The sequence below is a fragment of the Amborella trichopoda genome, chromosome 3, assembly GCF_054954075.1.
Source record: "Amborella trichopoda isolate Santa Cruz 75 chromosome 3, AtrichopodaSantaCruz75HAP2 v2.0, whole genome shotgun sequence".
NCBI lineage: Eukaryota > Viridiplantae > Streptophyta > Magnoliopsida > Amborellales > Amborellaceae > Amborella > Amborella trichopoda.
In genome coordinates, this window is record NC_142338.1 from 18,077,418 (window position 1) to 18,089,706 (window position 12,289).

The following is a 12,289-nucleotide window of genomic DNA, read 5'->3' on the forward strand; positions in this document are numbered from 1 at the left end:
AAAGCCATTTGCAGTGGAGGATTTAGGTGTAGCTGACAGTTAGAGAAGTAAACAGTAGCAGGGACGGTTGGGTAACTGTCCAATGATTTGACAGTGGGGGTTGCAACCCTAGCCACGTCTCTGAAGCTGGATTCATATAATAATGGCATTTTGAGAAGGATTCTCATGGCATTCGATAAGGTGTCCACAGCAAATATCGAGGCCCTGTCCGGAGGTGGCAAGGAAGGAGTCAGCACCAAAGGGGAGACCTACAGGGCCTGCATAGGGATGAACCAATTTACAGTCAGAGAGCAAATGCATCACTGGGAACCTGCTAACTTTAGTTATTCTCCGGTCCCCACAAGTAGATGACATTAAAGGCTTACAGAGATGGGCCAATACAGTATGGACGACCTCCTCCTTGGTTACTTGTTGGGAGGTCTCTGAGAATGAGGTCCTGTTTCTGTTGGCTTCCAAGGAGGAAGTTCAAATGGTAGTTTTCATAAGCATTGGAGTTTTCGGGGTAGCCTTCTTTTGGTCCTCGATGCAGTATTCCTCTCTACTAATGCACGAGACTGCCTGGTTTTGAGCTGCTGGCAGTCCATCACACGCATTGACATAAGAAGCATTCCGAGGAATTGCTGCCCCATGTTAAAAAAATTAACTGGGAAGTAATGGGGGGACCTTCCCCTAGAATATTTAAGGTTTAATATAGCGAAGGTGAAGGACCAAGGGGATCAGTCCAACATTTTGCAAAGGGTGGGAGAGACAAATTACAGTATTGGAGGAAAGCAAGAACAAAATCCTAGTGGATAGGCTGTAGCAGAACCAAGGTGGAAACCTGGCTGGTAACGCCCCATAAGTCCTGAAGTCAGCTTCGGATTCAAAGAGCTCAAGGAACAAGATTGCTTAGAGGTCAGATGTATAAAAAGGCAGAGATGGCTGGAATACATCCGTCTGCAGGAGCATAGGCTGGCAAAGCACCCATGGCTTGGCAAGGTTGGCTAGGAGGGTGCCATTGACCTAATGCCAGGTCATTATGGGGCAGACGTCTAAGTTGGATGACTAGAAGAGGTGATTGGCACAACCCGGAGACAGATGGCAGGGTTAATAGGTTAAGTCCCAAGCAGCCTTAGATAGAACTACAATCCCAAGAGAGATCCATCTGGGCAAAAATTTTGAAATATTCTTGTCATTGGTTACCTTGAGGGCGGCCGGGCAGGATCCTTCAAAATTGAGCCACATCTCACCAAAGACAGATCTGCTGGATCATTGCCGTCAGCATGCTAGCCAACATCCAATGCCTACGACTGAGTTAGGGCCTCGTCTTCACTCTCTTGGCCTTCATTTGCATGCTACCAAGGTTCCTGCAGAGGATCAAATTATAACACGCTGCCCATCGGTTTTTTACGTGCACCAAGGGTCACCCTAAATCCTAGGGTGAGTTAGAAGGGTGGAGAGACTCCTCATATACTTGACTGATCACAAATTCTCCTATCTTCCTCATATTTGTGGTACCCAAGAGAAAAGACAACCAGCGAGTTCCAAAACCCCCTTCTGCCAAGGGTCCCATTTCCAATGAGCCATGGCAACTCTACAATATCGCAGCAAGTAAAAAACCATGAAAAGAGAGGCGCTTATGCAAGCAAGATTGACAGCCCAGCAAAAGAAGGTTGACACCAACGCCTATTAGAAGGACTAGGAAAGCCAGTCGAGAGAAGAAAATTCCCATGATTCCCTTGCTACCCATTCCACCTCTTATAATCCTCAATGATTTTGTGATATGAGACTGCCCAAATCAACCCAGCTCCCCAATGTGCCTGAAGCAATGCCCCTAACGATTAGTTGCAGCATGAGCCAAGCTTCCCACATGGGCTGCCCTTGCCAATTATATGGTGTCGCACCCTTGTCCAGAACTAGTGAACGTGTAAAAAACTACTTGAATTTGCCCAACATAGGAGACGACACTAAAAGCTCCCCTCGGATGACTCATATTCCTTCCACCATGTCCAATCTGGTGACGAATTTGAAAGTACACTTGAACAGTCCAAAATTAGTGAAGACCTTAAACACTCTTTTTTGGTCGAACATGGGTGAAGACCTAAAAGAATCTCCTCACGGTCTAAAATGATACCTTGAAAGTTCTTTTTCTCAGTCCTATATGGGTGAAGACCTGAAAAGCACCCTCTCACATTCCGAAGTGAAGACCTCAAAATCTCTCTTTCTCGGTCCAACATGGGTGAAGACATAAAAAGTTCTCTTTCTTAGTACAAAATGAATGAAGACCTCAAAAGTTCCATGGATGAAGACTTGAAGAACCCTTCATGTTCTAAAATGAGGGAATCTTAAAAGTTCTCTTTCTCAGTTTAACATGGGCGAAGACCTGAAAAGTACCCCCTCTTGGTTCAAAATGAGTGAAGATCTTAAAAGCTCTCAGTTCAATATAGGTGAACCTAAAAAGGACCCCCTCAAAATTCAAAATGAGTGAAGACATTAAGAGGTTTCTTTCACGTCCAACATGGGGTGTCGCTTTAAAAGGTGCTTTGGATGATTCAATAGCTCGAGAAAAACCAATTACCGGAGGTACACGCTACAATCTTTTATGGCTTAAAATAAAGCAAGCACAGATGGGGACGTTCGCTCCTGGGTTGGGTATAACCGGCCCTCTTAGACCTCCAGTTTGTAGAGTATCGGGGATGCCCCTGCTTTTTAGGATGAGTGATGGTATTGGACCTGGCGAGGGCCCCTCAAGCCAGCCGAAGAAGCTCGCTTCCTAGAGCAATCAAAATATATTTAAGACCTTCTTGATCCTCACTCAGTTTGAAGCTAGGGCCAAAAGTGAAAGATTATGAAGTTTGGTGTTTGGAATTTAGGCTTTTGTGGGAATTGAGCTTTCTTGGATTTTAAACTTCTTAGGGGTTAGGCCTAGAAGTGAGAATTTCTTGGGAATTTTAGGTTCTTTTGAGTTTCGATGGGTATTTTGGGGATTTTGAGAAGATGTAAAGGGTAAATAGGATAGTATGGGAGACGCTTCGGGATAATTTGAGAAATTGAGTATACTCTCTTTTAAGTTCTTAATATCAATTTTCTAACCCTTGAAAATGAGGCGTAGGTGACTTTATATAGTGGTAGGAAACCATGGGTAGATAATCATTAATAAAGTAGGTGGAAAATTAAAAATGAAGATAAATTTTGGTGGATTATCAAAATTCAGTTTGAGCTGCCCCTGAAAATGATAAAAAAAATACCCAAATTTTGAAATTTTCGATGATTTGCCCTTAAGGAAGCTTCCTTCTTTATCCATCACTAAAACCCATCAAATTGGATTGTTTTTCCATCATTTCAAATCCAAATTTCTTTCGTGAAATTGCCAAAAATCTTGTCGCGATCATTTTATGACAAATTTGAGCGAAATGGTGTTAAATTTGGCAAGTTATGCCCTTTTTAATCTTGATTTTTCATTTTTAGCAAGATTTTTCCATGCTTCTTCCATGGCTCTTTAATGCACCCTTATTTGATTTGCATTTGACGGTATATTATTGTTTGGAATGATTTTCGGCATAAGAGATCATCATTCGACCGAGTTATGACTGTTTTATTTCTTTCCATTTTTGGAAATTGTAGCTTCAAAATCTCCAAGTAAGTTCTTTAACAATTTTTCCCTCAATTCGACCTTTTCTTTTAAATTTATATACATTGATTTTAGGCTTGTCAAATTTTGGTCCAAAATTCTTATCTAATCACGAGATATTGATTCGAGAATAATCGGAGGTCATGGGGCTGCAACTTTTTCAATGACTTCGATCCACCTTATTTTTATCTTGATTTGGTTGTGATTCAGCTAAAGAACCCGCTTGATATGTATGCCATTTGATAGCTCACGTAACAATAAATGACATACTGAAATTTGAGCCCATTTGATTATTGCATATGAGAAATATTGCTTTGTGAACTTGCCCAAAAGTTTTTGTGGCTCGCTGCAATTCCCATAGCCTGCTGAACCATATGGACTATGGTCTTTTCACAAAAAGATTAATGGTTTACATGTGGTTTGACCAAAAATGCCGTAGAACAAGTACTTCTGGACATCGGGCTGAAATTTGAAGGATATAATTTATTATTTGCATTTTCTTCTCATAAAATTTTTAGCTACTTTGGTCACTGATATTTTGAGGATACTTTATAAAAGTAACCTGAATAGTATACGTTCATTGAGTTTTACACAGTTATAATAGCCATATCCCATTCATTTAAACTCAGATCAAGCTCAAATTTGAAACTTAACCATTTTATGACATATCTTTCCTTCTATAAGAATTGAAGGATATTTGGATCTATATTTGGTGGGCCCCCTTTGTAAAATGTATCGGTTGCCCTTGAAATTTTAAATTTGTCAAATCCATATCTTGGCGACCACGAATTGGATTGGCTTAAAATTTGAGATTTGAGCTTTTCACCATCGTTCCTTCCTTCTATAAAAATAGTGGACCACTTTCATAGGGATGCTTTGTAACTATAGGGCCACTTTAGGACCCAACATCTGGGTTCCTGAATTGCCAAATCTATATCTTTATCATTTGAGGTTGGTTTGAGTTGAAATTTAAAGATAGCCTTAAGGCACCTTGGGTTAAAATTTAGAATATTGGAATGGTGCTTTTTAGGCATACCAAAGTTTGACCACGCGTTCTAAGCCATCTAATCATCTATCTAAGGGGCGTTCTAGGCCTGATGCTTCTTATTCTTGGTAGGATGGATTCTCTTATCATTTTGAGGGGATTTTCGATGCTGAAGACATTTTGGGACTGCTTTTGTTGATATCAATGCACTTTGCTACTGGTGGCTTTTTATTTAGAGAAATTATCGTTAATATACCTTAGTTTTAATAAAATTGAAAAAAAAAACCCAAACGTTCGAAAACCTCGCCCACACCTTTTTTCTCAATTTTTTCGATTTTTTGGATGAGAATGCCCTTTGCAATAGTCTTTTTACCTTAAAAGCATTGATAGAATTATGGTACTTTGAGTACCGTAATACCTTGAAAATATATTACGGTACTTATAGTACCGTAATACCAATAACTTCAATTAGTAGTACGGTGCTTTAAGTACCATAAAACTATGGAAGCCAATTACGGTACTTTAAGTACCGTAAAAACTAAAACTCATTTTACCACCGTAAAAACTAACCCATGTTATACAGCAATATTTTCTCCTTATTATATTTATCTCTTTCAACTCCATTTTTTTTATGTTTATCTCTTATTTCTCTCTCTCATTTTTTTTTAATTTTTATCTCTTCTTTCTCTCTAATTTTTTTTACGCGTATAACATAGAGATAGAAAGAATAGATCAACATGAAAGAAATTAGAGATGAAATAGATAAATATAAAATTTCGTTTATTCCTACCTATTTTATATCTAATTCTTATCAACTATTTCTCTCTATAATTCTTTTTCATATTTATCTCTTCTTTCTCTCTCATTCTTTTTTTTATCTCTTATTTCTCTCTCTACGAGCCAATTTGGACAGCCGAATATCCCAGTCAGGGAGAGAAAAGATTTAGAGTGAAAAAGAAGAGATAAAAAAAAAATTAGAGATAAAGAAGAGATAAATATTAAATAGAATAAGAAAGAGAAATAAAAGATAAACATAAAAAAAATAGAGATGAAAGAGATAAATATAATAAGGAGAAAAGGTTGCCGTATAGCATGAATTAGTTTTTACGATGGTAAAATGGGTTTGAATTTTTACGGTACTTAAAGTACCGTAATTGGCTTCCATAGTTTTATGGTACTTAAAGTACCGTAATGCTAATTGAAGTTATAGGTTTTCAAGGTATTACGGTACTCGAAGTACCGTAATTCTATCAATGCCTTTATGGTAGCAAGACTACTGTAACGGGTATTTTCATCCAAAAAATCGTAAAAATTAGAGAAAAGGGTGTGGGCAAGGTTTTTGGAAGTTTGAGGTTTTTTTCCAATTTTATTAAAATTAAGGTATATTAGCGATAATTTTTCTTTTATTTAATATCATTTTTTAGAAGATTTTCCTTAGCAATTTTATTGAGGCAAAATACCCCCAAACACCGATCCAAAATGAGTGAAGACCTTAAGAACTCTCTTTCTCAGTACAACATAGGTGAAGACTGGAAAGGTACCCCCAATTAATTCAAAATGAGCAAAGACCTTGAAAGCTCTTTTTCTAGGTCCAACATGGGTGAAGACCTACAAAGTACCACTTCATTGTCTAAAGTGAGTGAAGGCCTTAAAATTTTCTTTTTCGGTCCAACATGGGTGAAGACCTGAAAGTACCCTCTCATGGACCAAAATAAGTGAAGTCCTTAAAATATCTCTTCCTCGATCTAACATAGATGAAAACCTATAAAGCACCCCATCTCGGTCCAAAGTGAGTGAAGGCCTTAAAAACTCTCTTTCTTGGTCCAACATGCATAAAGACTTGCAAAGCGACCCCTCACGGTCCAAAATTAGGGAAGTCATCAAATGCTCTCTTTCTCAACTTAATATGAGTGAAGACATGGAAAGGATGCCCTTTCAGTCCAAAATGAATGAAGACCTTAAAAGCTCTCTTTCTTAGCCTTAGATGGCTAAAGTGTTGAAAAGCGTCCCTCTCAGTCTAAAATCAATGAAGACCTTAAAAGTTCTCTTTCTTGGTCCTACATGGGTGAAGACCTGGAAAGTACCCCCTCATGATAAAAAAAATATATCTTTCTTAGTCCAACATGGGTAGAGACCTAAAAAGCACCCCCTCATGGTCCAAAATCAGTGAAGACTTGAAAAGTTGTCATTCTCAGTCCAACATGAGTGAAGACTTGAAAACCACTCATCGTAGTCCTAAATGAGTGAAGGCCTTAAGCTTTCTTACTTAGTGTAATATGGGTGAAGACTTGAAAAGCACCCCTCTTGGTTCAAAATAAGTGCATACCTTAATATTCTCCTTCTAGGTCCGACATGGGTGAAGACCTACAAAGTACACTCTTGGTCAAAATTGTGTGAAGACTTGAAAAGCTATTTGCTTCTGTCAGACATGGGTGAAGACCTTAAAACCACCCCCATTTCGTCCAATATGGGTGGAGACCTGAAATATGCCCACTTAGATATTGATACTGTTGGATTATTTGGGAAGAGATGAAACCCTCTCTCAAGATTACTGGCAGCATTGTGAGACTTGGGATTGCATAGATCAGGCCTTTTCTCAGAACAATGAGAACTTAAAATTGATTTTGTGGTCTTCCTCTCCATAGCCATGAAACCCTTCTTAAAGAGAGATGGAAGGAGATCGTTCTCTAACGTTCGGTTGAGTTCCTGAAATATCTGAGAAACGTGACCCTGTAATCATGGGAGGTGTGTGGTTATTTTATGCCCATTAGATAACAACACTTTCTTTCTCTAAGAAACCTCCCTATTTTAATGATAAGCATTAAATTATAATAGAGAGAAAAATGGCACGTTTAAAGGCTTCATGGCCACACACACACACGTATCAATATATCCAACTTAGCCATGAGGGCCAGATATATTGAAATATCATAAAGTCTTTACTACTTAATAAGTTTAACATTTATGAGCATATTTTTATCATGAGGCTTTTCATGTTAGTGCAGTTATATATCTCAGAACAAAAAATATCCAAAGTCATGTCATGAGGTTTCTCACGCTAATGCGGTTTTTACTCACATGACTAAGACATCAAAGAAAAAGATCCAATTTGTGAGTTTCAGACTTAAATATTCCTAAGTCCCATCAAAGCTACATGCTTTGATAATATTTCTGCACTCAACCCCTTTGTTAAAGGGTTTGAAGATGGCAAATAACTTATAGTTATTTCATTCTTTCCAATAATCTCATAAATATAATGATAATCAATTTTAATGTGCTTACCCTTGGAACTATAAGCTTGATTTCTAATTGATGAAATAGCAGCCTGATTATCACAAAAAACTTTAACAGGTCCGTCATCTATATCCAGCTTCAAATCATTTATGAAGTGTTTAATCCAGACGGCATAAGTTGTAATAATGCTACAAGCAATATACTTGGCTTCTATAGTATACCGAGCTAAACAACGTTGTTTCTTGCTAGACTAATAAACACTTCCACCTCCAAAGAGGAATACAATTCCTGATGTTGATGTTCTATCACTTGGGTCTCCTGCAAAATCTGCATCAGAGTACCTAATAACCTCTAAGTTGTTAGCTTTGAAGCACAACTTGTAATTTTTAGTTTTCTGAATATATCTGAGTATCCTTTTTACGGCTTGCCAATGAGCTATCCCAGGATTACTCTGAAATCTACTTAAAAGACCATATGCATGGCTCAAATCAGATCTTGTACACAACATGACATAATTTATGCATCCTACAGCTTGAGCATATGGAAATCTTTTTATTTCAACTTTATCACTATCATTTAATAGACATATTTTCTTTGATAATTTTTAGACTTACAAACTGGTGTATCTATGGTCTTGCAATTTTTCACCTTCAATCTCTTTAAAATACTTTCTAAATAATTTTCTTGAGATAAACATAGAAGTCTTGAACTTCTATCTCTTGTTATTTTAATGCCTAATACATATGATGCTTCTCCCATATATTTCATCTCAAAGCGGGAACTTAACCATGATTTGGTATGGTTAATCATGTCAATATCATTACCGACTATCAAAATATCATCCACATATAGTAACAAGATAACAAAATTGCTCCCACTATTTCAAACATATATACAATGGTCTAACCTATTGGTTATATAACCAATTTCAGTGATTGCATTATGAAAAGTAAAGTATCATTGCCTAGAAGACTATTTTAGACCATATAAAGATTTCTTAAGTTTATATACTTTGTCTTCTTGCCATTTAATTACATATCCTTCTGGTTGTTTCATGTATATGTCTTATTTTAATTCTCCATTTAAGAAAGTTGTTTTGACATCTATCTGAAATAATTCTATATCATAATATGCAACTAATGCAAGGATGATCCTAATAGATGAAATTTTAGTTAATGAAGAATAAGTTTCTACATAATCTATGCCCTCCCTTTGGGTAAATCCTTTAGCTATCAACCTACCATTATATTTACCAAGGAATCCATTTGCATTAAGCTTATTCTTTAGGACCCATTTGCAACCAATGGCTTTTCTATCTTTCAGGATGTCAACTAACTCCCAAACTTGATTTCTTGCAATAGAATCAAGTTCATCATCCATGGCATGAGTTCACTCAGCTGAGTCATGTGAGCTAATAGCTTTACTATAGCTTCGAGGTTCATCTATTGTCGTAGGTGAGGCTCTAGTTCTTATCTGGTATACATGATTCAATTGAATCATTCTCGCCAAATATAGAGGGAGTCTGAGAAACAGGGTCTTCCAGACTCTTATCTTTATCAATTTTATGTAAGTTGACAGGCTTATTTAAAATATTTTTGTCATCTATATTTTCTAAGAGATGAGCATCACGACTCTCTACTAATGATCTAGTATCATGATTATAGAATCTATACCCCTTAGAATTTCTGAATAACTTATAAAAGAGCATTTTATAGTTTTACTTTGTAGTTTATCTCTATTTTATAGTGGTATAAGCACATGTGCTCAAGAACCCAAACTTTCAAAATAGTAAGGTCAGGTTTCCGAACTGTCTATAATTCCTATGGGGTCAAGTCTATAGATTTAGTTGGGATACGATTAATAATATACATTGCAGTGTTGAGAGCCTTGCCCCAAAAATGAGGTGATAAATTTGAATGGCTCATCATGAACCTAACTATGTCCATTAGAGTTCTATTTCTCCTTTCAACTACACCATTTTGTTGTGGTGTATATGGCATGATTGTTTGGTGAATTATACCGTGCTCCTTACAAAATTTGGTAAATAAGGCAGAACAATATTCACCTCGCCTATCTGTTCGAAGAATTTTAATATGTCTACCTAACTAATTTTCTACCTCAACTTTATATTCTTTAAAAGTTTATAATGCATCTGATTTCTTACTAATTAGGTATACATATCCATAACGTGAAAAATCATCTACAAATATTATGAAATATTCCATGCCTCTATGTGTTTTTACATTTAATGGGCCACATATATCAAAGTGAACAATACTAAGTAGTTCATTAGACCTTTTCCCTTTAGGGAAAGACTTCTTAGTTAATTTACTACAAATACATGGCTCTCATGTTTTGAACACAATTTCTCCTAAATTGGGGGGCAAGCCTCTTTTAACCATTTGATTCATTTTGTCTTTATTTATATGTCATAATCTTAAGTGCCATAAATATGGATCATCCTTATATACATAAGCATCAAAAGATGCATCAAAATACCTAGAAAGATATGAACTTTCATTAATATTCAATCGGTACAAATTGTCAACTTTAGTACCATACACCAATGCTCTACAATACTTCCAAATAGTAATCCTAGCAGACCTGAATCTTATTTCATAACCCTTGTCGTCTAGCCTAGGGATAGAAATCAAATTGCGCATCATATTGAACGCATACAATGTATCAATAAATAAGAGATTTGTTCTTCCTAGTAAACACAACATGAAAGTACCGACACCTAATACATCGCAGTAGGTGTCATTCCCATGTAAATTCGCTGGTTACTGGCTGCAATCTCCTTCAATTCTGTGAATCCATCCTTAGTCCTCGAGACATGTCGGGTGGAGGCTGAGTCGATCTACCAATTTCTCAAGTCATGGTCGGCAACTATTGATTCTAGGACTACGCAGATCAAGTCCTTTATCTTATTTTGATTATTTTGAGCATGGTTGTTATTCTAGTTCTTATTTTTATTTTTCAGCTCAAGACAATTAAACCTGATGTGCCCAATTTCCTTACAATAAAAAATGTCTTCTCAACCTTATTCTTTTAATTTTTAAAATTTTTACTATTTCCTTTATACCTATTATTTTTCTGATAAGGCACCCATCATACTTTGAGCTTTAGTGTGATCCTCAAATAGTCTAATTAAATCATCTTCCATAAAGCTTAACATAGTTGTCCTAGCTACTTTATCATCTTCTAGCCATTTGTCAAGTCGTCTTTTGGCTTGACCATTGGCATTAAGCTCTACGACAGGTGGTTTTGTTTTTAAGACATAATCTACCCTATCTTGGAAAAGAATATACCCAATTTTTCTTTTCTACATAGAAAAATTGGTCCTATTGAGTTTTTTAAGTTTGGATAGTTCTGACATGACTAGCCTATATGCCGTTTTTAATTTTTAGATAATGCCTAAAAGTTCAAAAATTTTAATTGTGTTTAACAAAAAGGTTGTCTGCTAGTTAAATCAATAAGTTTGCCGACTCTCAGTGAATTGCAACCTCAAAGAAAAATGTTCTCGAACAGTTTATATACACATTGCTGTGATGCAACAAAAAATTAATAAAGTAAGGCAACGACTACTTTTATGTCAAATCTTGTATAAGAATAATTTTCATAAATATGTGAATATATTTTAGCATAATAGATAGAATCTACAATGATTTTTGATAGTTTTCAACAAAAAATATGGCATTGCATAATCACAAAAAAAAATATTCACAAAATCAAGATCATGAAATTTTATAAGTTAAAGAGACCAAAGCATAGGAAATTATGCAATGCAATGGTAATTATTTTGCAAATAAAATATGTTGAAATCCCTAAATTATAAGTCACAAGAAAATGCATGCAATTGATATGTCGGCCTTTACTCCAATAGAATTGACGTGTGCATAATAATTTTTAATAATAAAAAAATATGCACTAATTTTCAGCAAAAAAAAAGTTGGAAGAAAAAAGATGCAAGCCGACTGATTTTCAGCCGTCCATGGTCAACAAAAACTATATAACAGTAACGTAATTTACCATCGATAATCAAGGTTACAGTCGCGGATTGCAGGGCGAGCAAGAAAAACAACGATAATCAAAATTTTGCTAGATAATCATTACCGTAAGACTTTTGATAAGAAGAGGTTATTTACGGTGATAATCAATTAGAAATTTCTAACATAAGTTATTTATAGTAGGGGGTTATCGCTACACTGAGACTTACGTGCTTATCAATTAGCTTGAAACAATCAAGTCGAGAAGGGATAAAGTAAAAATTTTCATAATAAAATATTATCTTTGCAGCAGTAGCTCTATCTCTCTCTCTCAACATTTGTTAACATCGACTTTTCTTTTTCAACAAAAGTTCCCTCTCAATTTATCGCTACTGATTTCTCTCTCTCTAATTGGTTGCGAGTATTTATCAACAAAAGTTTTCTCTCTATCTTGTCTTTCTCAATAGCCTT

General features: G+C 36.0%; 1 long non-coding RNA gene across 1 annotated transcript; it reads right to left on the bottom strand.

Moving 5' to 3' along the window:
* Positions 1-83: 83 nt before the first annotated feature.
* Positions 84-1,641, bottom strand: LOC148782789 (uncharacterized). Its single transcript, XR_016050870.1, has 2 exons — positions 366-1,641; positions 84-257 (listed from the first exon to the last, which is right to left on the bottom strand). It is a non-coding gene; the product is annotated as an uncharacterized LOC148782789 (long non-coding RNA).
* Between the last annotated feature and the right edge of the window lie 10,648 nt (positions 1,642-12,289).